The following is an 11,952-nucleotide window of genomic DNA, read 5'->3' on the forward strand; positions in this document are numbered from 1 at the left end:
GTCTCACCTTACATTCTAATATAGATCAAGGATTCTTCTCAATATTTGTTAACAAACTTCCTTGTGACTTCCCCCATCTCCCACTCATCCTCTATGCAGGCAATATGGTCACTCTCATAAACCATAAACTCCTTCTCAACCCCTCCAAGATCTAAACTACGTTTCTGAAACTCCATAAAAAAATTCACCAAGCACCTGACTCTTTAACTATCTTTGACTTAGAGTACCATACCATAGAAACAGCCTCCACCTTCAAATACCTATGATTATGGCTTGATTTTAGCTTTAACTTCTATTTCCACATAGTGTAAGAGCAAAAATAAACTTGCTTTTCTTCTGGGCCAAAAAGATCTTCCCCTTTCTGTCTCAACCATCCAAAGCTGCTAATGGCAAAGAAGTTATTTTCTCTCATCTGCCTTTAAGAAAAAAACACCACCATACTCCGGACAATCTCTAAGAGTACCTGCCAATTCATTACAAACTCAGTCCTCAGTCAGCATCACTGTATCAGTCTAGAAAAAAGCCAAATGACTCCCCATAAAACAAAGATATAACCTGCTAATAGGATCTCAGCTCTATAAACTTCTCAAACTCCAGAAATTTACTTTACTTGCAGCTAAACTTCATGAGAAAACCTCATCATAGATTCATATATTGTTACTAGGCTAACAACATGGGGGGGGGAGGGGCTTTCTAAGCCTAGACAAGTTTTCCCAAAAGAATAATGATGTCTTGTTGTCTTGTATCCAAATACGATATTAAGAGCCAAGCATTTATAAGCTACCTCTGTCCATAAGGGACATGGGTGCCAAGTCTGGTGTAAATTTCCTACTCCCCATCCACTAATCTAGGTTTAATTTAAATTGGGTAATACACGAGCTCAGCTTCACATGGATGGGAAGCCTGTTCCATAGGAGGGGCAGTCTTTGGGACACATCTCTATCTCTCCAGCAAATGCTGTTTAAGTCACAAACTAAATTCAGGTCCCTAGACCTTGTATTTCTGGTACTGTTTGACTTACAAATATGCAGGAGATTCTTAAGTGTGAGGCTTGCGGATGCCTTGTAGGACGGGTATAGATCACCACTCAGCACTTTAGGAAACTGAGTAGAGGAAAAGGGCTTTAATGTGCTCTACATAAGGCAGGTTTGTTATGCTTTGTATTATTTTTGTAAGGAATCTCTGAGGTTGCTGTGGGTGTTGTATATGCCTGGTTAGATAAATAACAAAGGGAGCATTGTACTCTCTGATTGGTCTGATAAGGGCAGAGTAGAGTGGAATAATGACCTCTTTGGACCAATATAAAGGCAAACAGTATAAATTGTAGAAACTCAGCAAACACAGAAAACAGAGGTCCAGGCCCACAAATGGAGACAAATATTTTAATGCCAACAAAGATTAGCGCTTTCGTCTTGTAGCAAGACTTCATCAGATAACACAAAATTTGAATCACATTGCTTTTAAAATCCATTCAATTAGTCACAATTAAGATTTAAAGACACATGAATCTATTACACTATTAAAAACATACATACAGCAAACATGCATACAAAATCCTAAAATATGACCTGTAGGGGTGAAAATGTTTCCAATATACCCTGGCTGAACTACATAAAAGTTTAAATTTTTACTGCCTTGCCTATTAGTACTGGCTTAATTGTAATATATTCATTTAAGCCAGGAAAAATATTGGATTTTAGCCTAAGCTGCCACTTCAGTTCCCTATTAAGCAATACATTTTTAACATCACCCCCCCCCCCCCAGGGTTGGTTTTCACCACATCAATGATACCAAATTTAAAACCAGTAAAAGTAGAACACACAATGGAGTGTTTGTACAATGCACTAGTCTCCTTCCCACTCCTAATGTCGTGAAAGTGCTCATACATTCTATCCTTCAAATCTGTCTCTGTTTTTCCTATATAGAATGCAGGGCACTTTTCACAAACAGCCAAATATACTATCATCTTAATGTTACAATTACCCTTACAAAATCTCACAATACTGTTCATACCATTAATTAAACATACACTGTCTTCCTTAATAATATGTGAACACTGACTGCATTTGCCACATTGACTAGTTGCCTTTTTCACTGTATTATTATACTTGTCCATTTGTTCAAAAAGTCTTTTAAATTTTTTTCCGGTTTTAAAAGAAAATATGGGTCCACTACCTACTATTTCATATAACTCTTTGCTAGTTTTGAGCATACTCCAGTTAGCTCTTATAATGTCAGTGAAAGTGTCAGAAAAGCATTGCATTCAGTAACACACGCCCTTTGGAATTTGTCATCTTTTCTTTTCACCAAAGTGTTCAATGGTTGACCTAACAAAGCCTTGTATTTGGTACCCCACCCTCTATATATTTCATCTAACACCCCCTGTACCAAGTCACTTGGATACCCCCTTTCTACAAACTTCTCATCAAGGAAGTTAAGTTCCCCACCCAATTCATCTTTGTCTGAGGTCATCCTTGCTACCCTAACAGCCTGTCCTTTAATAAGGATTTTTTTTTTCTGAAACTCTGGGTGATGACTAGTGTAGTGCAAATAACTGTTGCATCAAGTACTTTTTTGATAAATCCTAGATTTAAACCCATCATTAGTTTGAAAAATAGTGGTGTCAAGATAATCTATTCTAACATCATTCCAGTTATATGTAAAGGTGTGGAAAGAAGTACATGCATTTAGATATTGCATAAACATATCAACAGTGTCTTTTGTCCCCTCCCATAACACAAAAATATCGTCCAGAAATCTCAAATAGAGACGTATATTCTGCTGAAATGGGCAGCTAAAGACATATCTGTTCTCCCACTCCAACATAACTAAATTGGCGTATATGGGGGCACAAGCTGCCCCCATAGCTACCCCACTAATTTGCTGAAAATACTCACCCTGAAAACATATATACATATAAATTTGTTATGCTTTGTATTATTTTTGTAAGGAATCTCTGAGGTTGCTGTGGGTGTTGTATATGCCTGGTTAGATAAATAACAAAGGGAGCATTGTACTCTCTGATTGGTCTGATAAGGGCAGAGTACAGTTGGATAATGACCTTTTTGGACCAATATGCCATGCCCTTAATTATAAGTTGCACAGCATAAAAGGATTTCCTCACCAATGTGGACACATGGTGGTCAAAGGTAACCAGATCCCTGATCACTGGGTTGACTCTGAAGGGTGTATCATCAACATCATAATTAGCTTGAAAGGTTGACTTCCCAAAGGAGATAATTATGCATTTCTCAGTTTAAGATCATGACTTTAGCACCATTTGTTAGTCAGAGACAGGCCTTCTTGAAGACTGCTATTGTCTGCAGAGGAGTCAGTGATAACCTCCAGCTTGCAATCATCTGCAAACTTAGTCGGTCATAAACCTCCAGCATTTGCATCTACTTTAGAGAAATAGATACCAAAAGGAGCGGGCTCAGTACAAGGTCCTGGGGTCTCCACTGGTGACAGGTCTCTTGGTGGAGATGGCCTCACATATTTTGACCTTCTAAGTCCTATCAGTGAACCAGCTGGCTACCCAGCTGGTGATAAATGGGGTTATACCTAATTTAGTCAGCTTGTCTATAATGCCTGAGTGGGGTACTGTATCAAAAGCCTTGAGACACTACTCATAAGCCACTTCAACTCTTATCACATCTAGAACCAAACTCCTGAAAAAGCTCACCCAGACTCTGCTACAACTTGCTGTGAAGGAAAGGTTAGATTGCTTTTGCATTCTTGTATTTTGTCTTGCCTTATTGCCTTCTTCTATTTTGTATGTTGTGATTTGTTTTCTTTACACTGTGTTTTATGATCTGCGGTGGTGGTGCTGCAGTAGCGTTGTCGCCTCACAGTAATATGTAGTCCTGTTCGATTCTCAGCTAGAGCGTCTTCTGTGTGGAGACATGCGTGAATGGGTGTACCTTCATTGAAGGTTGTGCGTCAGGGCTGGCAACTCAGCACGTAAAAATCTACTGCCAATAATTAGCGGACCGGAGTTCCGCTGTGGCGACCCCTAACCGGGAAAAGCCAAAAGACACAACGACAACACTGTGTTTTACTTGTGTTTTGCTTTTAATTGCATATTAAAACTATGAAAGAAACCACAGCTGTGTCTCTTGTGAGTCAATTTCCCTCTCTCTGACTCTGGTGCTTTTGTGTTCGGACACTCAATTCTCTTTCTATTTGTCTGCCCCTTATGTTAATTTGACCACATATCTCCTTCCCACTCCCCTTTCATTGGCTGTTGAATAAGCACAAAATTATCATTTTGTGAAATCACTCCCCTTCAGCTATTTGAATTTATTGGCCATCCCACTGTATTCCATAGAACCAGAATACAAAGTGCCCACCCCCTTTCAATCTATCTTTCTTTTTTGAAATTAGTGGCTTTCCATATAGACAGCTAAAGCTTAAGTTGCCCCCTCTTTAGTATCTACCTACTTAGTCCACACTGCAGTGCTTAGGATATTAACCATCTTTTTCCATCTTATCTTTAAAATCGGCAACATCTATTGCAAGACTGCCATTTATTAGAGAGTCCACATTCTGCCTCTTGGGATTAGTGCTTCTGTTTTCTCCAGAAGGAGAGAGTGACAATCATCGGAAAACCTAATAACTTTATAGGTGCCAGCTTGGAATTTGTGGTTATATTTTGCTCCTGGTGAGGGAAGGAGCAGAGTGCATCAATTCCTGTCTGTTTCTATTGGGCAGTGAGTGTCTGTGCTTGGCATTCCTGATAGGTCTGGTTGCTATTCAAGGCATCTACAACAAGCCTACAGACCCTTGCATCATCTGGGACAAGACTGTGGATCACCAAACAGGTTGTTGCCTGCTTTTCATCTTGGGATTGGTGCTAATGTTTTGCTTCTGGCGAGAGAGGAAACAAAGGGGTGTTGTATCTCAGCAGTGTGAAGCTGTGGTGAGATGGGCACTAGTAGTGGCCAGGCAGTAGCCATTCATGCAACTCCCCTCCTTTCATCATTCTTGACAAGCTAAGTCTTTGTTTTCAGTAAGTACTGCTTGATTTGTTTCTAACTTCAGAATATCTGTCTAAATACTTCATCCTTAAATTTTCAGGATGTACTTATTAGTTTCCCTTCAAGTGTTTGGCAGTGCTCTGTATAGCCACAGACACATTGAGTGACATTTTTCCTGTAAAAAGCACAATTAAAATTTCACCAATACCTAGTTGCACACAGGACAACTAGTTTGCAGTGACAAGCACTGTCCCCAGAGTTGCAAACCAGATACTCCTGACATCGCTTTATATTCTCACTGCAACTGTCTAAGCAATAAAAAGAATTTGTTGCCATGGATACAAACTTTTCCACTATCTCAGTTATCAGATTGATGGATATGGGCATCCCGAGGCAATGTAGAGATTGCCTTATATTTACTGGCAACCACTTAATTTTCAAACAAACTGATATGATATGTGAGAGATGTATTTACACAATGTCAATGGAGGCAAAGCTTTCACATAAAAGTACTCCTAATGTCAATAAGGTTACCAGTAGTACACATACTGCATGCATCACACACAATTCAAAGCAAACATATACAAAGGCACTTAAATGTAACCTTCCTAAAACCCAAACACCTAGATGAAGTACGCATAACAAATACCCTCAGCATCCCTGAATGCACTCTTTCAAAACAACACCCACATCAACACATACAGTCACATCTCATGAAGCCTCTACTTCTAAGCCCATAAGGCAAGCCACCATACAGTCCAACATTTTGGTCATTGGAGACTCCATCGTGAGACACACTGATGTCCTTCTCAACAGGCTGAATAAGGAGAAATTCACAGTCAGTTGCTTATCAGGGGCTAGGATCTGCCACATTACGCACTCAGGTCATTGGATCACAAGTACCAGTATAATCCATGTGGGCGCAAATCACCTGAGACGTATCTCCCTAGACTATATGAAGAGGGACATCATGGAGCTCTCAGAATATGTGTTTCAGGCTGGTATGAGCCTAACATTGAGCATCATTTTACCTTCTCCAAGGATGATGCCACAATATGAACAAAAGATGAATAGCTAATAATTGGCTTAGTTTCATGTGTCACACTAAGTGGGTGTAATATTTTTCAGCATGGAATGAGATGGTCAACAGACCATGCTGTTTTGCCAGGGATGGTCTGCAACTCTTCCCTCTAGGCTTTCGAATATTAGCTAAAACACTGTCTTCCCCATAGTGCCCTTTTTAGGCAAAGCCAAACTGAAAGTACTTCTGACATAGCAAATCAAAACCAGGAAAATCTAAAGGTATTACTGCTCAGTGCTAGGAGTCTAAACAAAAAACTCCACTCCCTAGAAGCTCTCCTCAGCTTGGAGAATGTTAACATCTGCAAGGTCACTGAGACATGGTTTAAAGCCACAGAGAGCTCACCAAAAGTGCAAGGTTATAATGCCTTCCACACATTTAGACCAGTTACTACACAGACAGGACTAAAGGTGGCGGTGTCTTGATTTACATCAAAAATAAATATACCTCAAGTTTGGTCAAACAGGACAATGCACTTGAGCTACTCCATGTTCAAATTACCATAGGCGAAATCCAGTACCACTTCCTTGCAAGCTATAGGTTCCCCTGTATGACCCAGGAAACCCATACCATTTATTTAAACTTATTGGAAGCACTCACCATTCAACCCAATACCACATTCATGGGTAACTTTAATTACCCCACAATTATCTGGGAATCCTATACGACACCAAACATACAGGCACAGAGATTCCTGGACTTTGTAAACACAAACTCCCTGGACCAGATTGTCAATACACCAACTAGGGGTGCAACCATACTGAATCTTGTCTTTACTAATATAGGAGAGTGCCGCACACCCCCTAGTGTGATGTATTTTCTGGTAAGATAGGAATACCAAATGGTCTCCTTTGAAGTAAAAATAAAACCTGACACCCCCCCCCCCCAGCTAACCATGGAATATTCAGGAACTATTCTAAGGCTAATTTCCTGCTATTAAGTGATAACTTGGCAAAATCTGAAGCCTCCATAAACCCTGTGCAGAACTGTTCACAGAAATCCTATGCAAGCATGTTAGTAGCGGCATAGAGGTAGCTGTATCCACCAGGAAGATATACAGAACTAACTCAAAAAAACAAGCCACCCTGGTGGTATCACAAAATCAATAGGTTTTATAACAGAAGGAAGAAAATTATGGCAAAAATTAGGAGGTGCAGTACCTAGCAGGGTAAAAGCACTCTCATCAAACTAAGCAAAAAACTCAGAGGACAAATAAAGTGTACCAAAGCCAAATTTGAGGTAAATTTGGCCTCCCAGACCAAGGACAACCAGAAGGCATGCTTTAGCTATGTCTAAAACCTCAAAGGCAATACAATACACAATTGTGTGCAGAGCTGATAGTAAATGGAGCCACCTGTAATGAGCCAAAAGATACAGCAAACCTACTGGCTGACAAATTCAGCTCCAACTTTACCCCTCTCTCCCCCTCAACCTTGCATCAGGAAATACCATCAAATATAACTCCCCCTGCTATCACTAGGGAGCAGGTCCTTAATGGTCTCTCTAAGGCCAAGAACACTGCATCAGTGGGCCCAGATAATATCCCAGAATGCCTTCAAAGTAGCATGAAAATGACGTATCAGGCCCTCTGAAATTGCTATTTAACAGTAGCCTCCAAATAAGCTTTGTGCCTCATGAATTTAGAACAGCAGCAGTCATTCCTCTGCATGGGTCATCTACAAACCCAGGAAAATACAGACCCATAAGTCTCACTGCTCTTATATGCAAAGCTATGGAAAGAATTAGCATGGAAATGATCAATAATGATATAGTAAACCTCCAGACACTGGACCCACTCAATTTGGTTTCATCAATGGCAGGTCATGCCTACTCAACCTTGTGGACTTCCTTGAGAAGGTCCCCAAAGCAATGGATGAGGGCAAATGGTTTATACTGCCTTCCTTGACCTGGCCAAGGCATTTGACACAATACCTCATTTGGGCATTGTTGACAAACTCAGTAAGATAGATACAAACCCATTTGTCACCTGGTGGATAGCCAGCTGGCTGACAGACAGGACCCAGGAAGTTAAAACTGGAGAGTCTGCCTCTACAAAGAGGCCAGTCATAAGTGGAGTCCCTCAAGGATCAGTCCTTGGACCACTCCTTTTTGGTACTTACCTCTCTGAAGTCAAGGCCAATGTTAGTAATCTCTGGCTGACTAAATTTGCAGATGATTGCAAATTAGGAGCTGTCATTGAATCTCACATCAACACAAAAGTTCTCCAGGAAGGGCTGACACAGACAAACAACTGGTGTCAGAGCCATGGACTAAAACAAAAGGCAAGGAAATGCACTATAGTATCCTTCAGGAAGTCATCCACCCCTAGTAATGATCATACTGACAAAACACCCCTTAGATCTGACCCAGTAGTCAGGGACTTGGGGACACACATAGGCAGTAATCTAGCTTTTGACCATCACATGTCTACAGTAGGGAGGAAATCATTCTGTGCTGCACAACTTATAAACAAAAGTATGGCATCTAGGTCCAAGGAAGTCCTTGTTCCACTGTATTCAGTATTCATCAGACCTATCATTGAGTACAATGTCCCTTTGGTATGTACCTAACCAGGCATATTCAACAAATGGAAAGTTGAGAGAGGTTCCTCACTAAAAGAATACAGGGCATAAGTAAAAAGTCCTATGCAGACTGCCTCAAGGCCCTATCACTGTATTTTGTCTCCTACAGTTTGTTGAAGGGAGATCTATGTCTGGCATACAGGGCATTGTCAGATCCCACTCTGATGGACCTCCTGCATATTCGCAAAACAAAGAGCACCAGAATGACCCATTCAAAAGACTTAAACCTTGCCTGTGATATAAACAGGACCTGGTGGAGAGACAGGTATGTATCCCAGAGACTGCACTGTCTCTGGAACAGATTCCTTATCCATGTGAAGCAGAGTTCCTCCCTAACCCAATTCAAGTGTAACTTGGACAATTGGATGTGGAACAGGAAATTCAACCCTGGTTTGGCACCTATGTTTCAAATGGACACACACAACCTGTAAATGTTTCATCTCCCAGGCCCCTGCTTGTGAATGTTTCATCTCCCAAGCCCCTATTTACACTTACCAAGGGCACCAAAACTTGTCAGAGATTTGGGATTCATGACTAGGCTTAAAAAGGCCCTTGTGGTTACTAGCCTAGTAAATACCTTTGAACCTATGAACCACAACAATATACACGCATTCTCCTCTCAAGTATCTACTCTTAGTAAGCTCTCGTCATAGATCCAAAGGGAATCAACACAACACAAAATTCAGAATATAACTGAAAAAACATCTCTTTATGCAAGCCAGATGTTCCTGCTTCAACACAAGAAATATTGCGTAACACACAATCCCTACCTCCTTTCCACTTCTCTTCTCCTCTCACAGAATTACTGAAGGTTGGACCAATTTAGAAACTAATGTAAATCTTGTACATTATACTCTGCTTGTTTACTATGACATACATATACAGTTTTTCTATGTACTTAATCTGAACTACTCTGTTACTGCTTATATTTCTGCCTTTTTTATTTTAAAATGTTTTGCATTTCACTCAGGCTCATGCCTCTCAACCTCTTAGAGCAAGAAATGTGGACAAAGGCATACATAATTGGGATACAACCATCCAAAAATAGGGACAATTTTTAAATATTGCTCTTACTAACTTAGAAAGTTGATAGCATAGCAGGTTTTGCATGAATTTTCTGGAGAAACTCAAATGTCTGCCATTATTTTCTGACTTTAATTTTCAATGACTTGCCAATACTTTGTCAGAAAAAAACACAATTTTATAAAAAACAGACCCAAAATATGAGGCAAAAATCTAGACATTCTGCAAAAAGCTGTACAGTTGACAGGTATGCCCAGGCTGGGCCTGAAATTGGTCACTATTGATAAGAGGTCTATCCTGCTAAAAATATATAAAAAATAAAATAAAATAAATAAATAAATGTTCCTCATTAGGCAATAAAAGTAGGAACCAGTAATATTACATATCCAAATCAGGATTATTAACATTCAGAAAGTCTTTAATTATGTTATGTGACTTCCTAGTCATTGCTAGAATGAGACATTTGCACCAGTCAGGCAGTATACCTCTCAACAACCCAGATTTTTGCAGAATGACCAGATTTTGCCTCATATTTGTGGCCTGATCCTTATACAATGTATAGTTTTCCAGCAAATCACTGAGGATTGAAATTACTAAATAATGACATACATTAGAGTTTCAAATTCATATCCTTCCAAAAAGTCATTCTAATGCAAGCCTGTTATTCTAGCAACTTTCTAAGTTTGTAAGAGCAATATTTAAAATTTGTCCCTGATTTTGGATTTCTGTCCTCTTATTACTTTTGGCTTTGTCAAGATTTTCTGTGCTTAGAAGTTGAGAGGTATCTGGTATTCAAAATTATATGGATAGATGGAAGAACATTAATGTGTCTCTACTGTCAAAAGCTAGTGTTGTCAAGATGAATTTTCTACCAAGAATACTCTTTCAATTAAATGCTACCTTTTCAAATATTCCCCAAAACTTCTTCCTTGCCATAGAAAAAGCTATAACAAGATACTTATGGTATCCCAAATCTACCAGAATTAAATATGCAAAACTAGTACTCACCAAAGATAAGGGGGGGTTGGGGTTACCTGATTTTAAGCTTTACTATAGTATAATTACTGTATACAGACTAATACAAATAATAAACTATGACTCGTATATAAATACTTGGACATCCCAGTGGACCAGAATCTGGTATGAACAGTTGAAATCCATTGGCTGTAATATCAAATCCTTACCATTCTTGAATTTAAACCAGGCTAGTATATACACGAAGAATTTACACCCACTAATTAAAAACATGATTCTTACAACACAGAAACTATTTAAATCTTTGCAATTAGCTGATGCTTTTGCCCTTATACAACCGTTACACCTAAATCCTAATTTACTAATAAATAATAAACCAGTAAATCTAACAAACTACCCCCTGATAAAAGACTACACAATATGAGATATATACCAATGGAAAGACTCTAACACGGGACAAATGAGACTTGAACTCAAACTTCCTATGAAATATAGTATTATCCTTAACCAACTTCATCATCTTATACATGCTAAATTCTCACAAATACACAATGACTTACAGAACATAGATTTAGTTAAATTAATACTTGAAAATCTTGCGATTAAAGGGAAAACAATTTCTAGGACTTATAAAATTGTAATGAATGCAAAACTTCAGAATTCTTTATTATTTTCAAACTATTGGCAAACGAAAAATCAATCTTTGACTGAAGAAAATAAGAAACTAGCCATTGAAAATACAATCAAATTCATTCCTTTCAAGAAGCTGTTATATACACAAATTATGGTAAATAACAATCTATATTATGCCATATCTAAATTAAATAAATTCAGTCCTAACTTTTCACCTATATGTCCCCATTGTCCGGATCAAACAGCTGATATTTTACATGTCATGTGGAACTGTACTAAGATACACAACTTATGGTGTTCCTTGAGAGTAAGATTAGAGAAGATGGGATATGAAAAATCAACCCTTACTTGGGAGACAGCTATATTGCACATTAATATTAATCAACTCCCAAAAATATTAAAACATGTTTTTATTATGATGTGTGCCCTTATTAAATTCTTTATTACAAAGAACTGGAATGTCATGTCGCCAATTACATGGGAAAATTTTAGCAATCTTGCTATCAAATATATCTCATCTCACAAATTAATTTATTCAAAAACAAAAAACAAATGCTATTACCAAAAATATTGGGGTTACTTACTAGATATAATTCTTGACAAATAAAATTTGTCTACAAATTGTCACGAAAAGCTAACCTTTAAATAAGAAATGAATGTAGTATAACCAGTTTTTCTTGCA

The sequence above is a fragment of the Protopterus annectens genome, chromosome 1.part2 (genome assembly GCF_019279795.1).
Source record: "Protopterus annectens isolate FY-2018-M chromosome 1.part2, PAN1.0, whole genome shotgun sequence".
Classification (NCBI taxonomy): Eukaryota; Metazoa; Chordata; order Ceratodontiformes; family Protopteridae; genus Protopterus; species Protopterus annectens.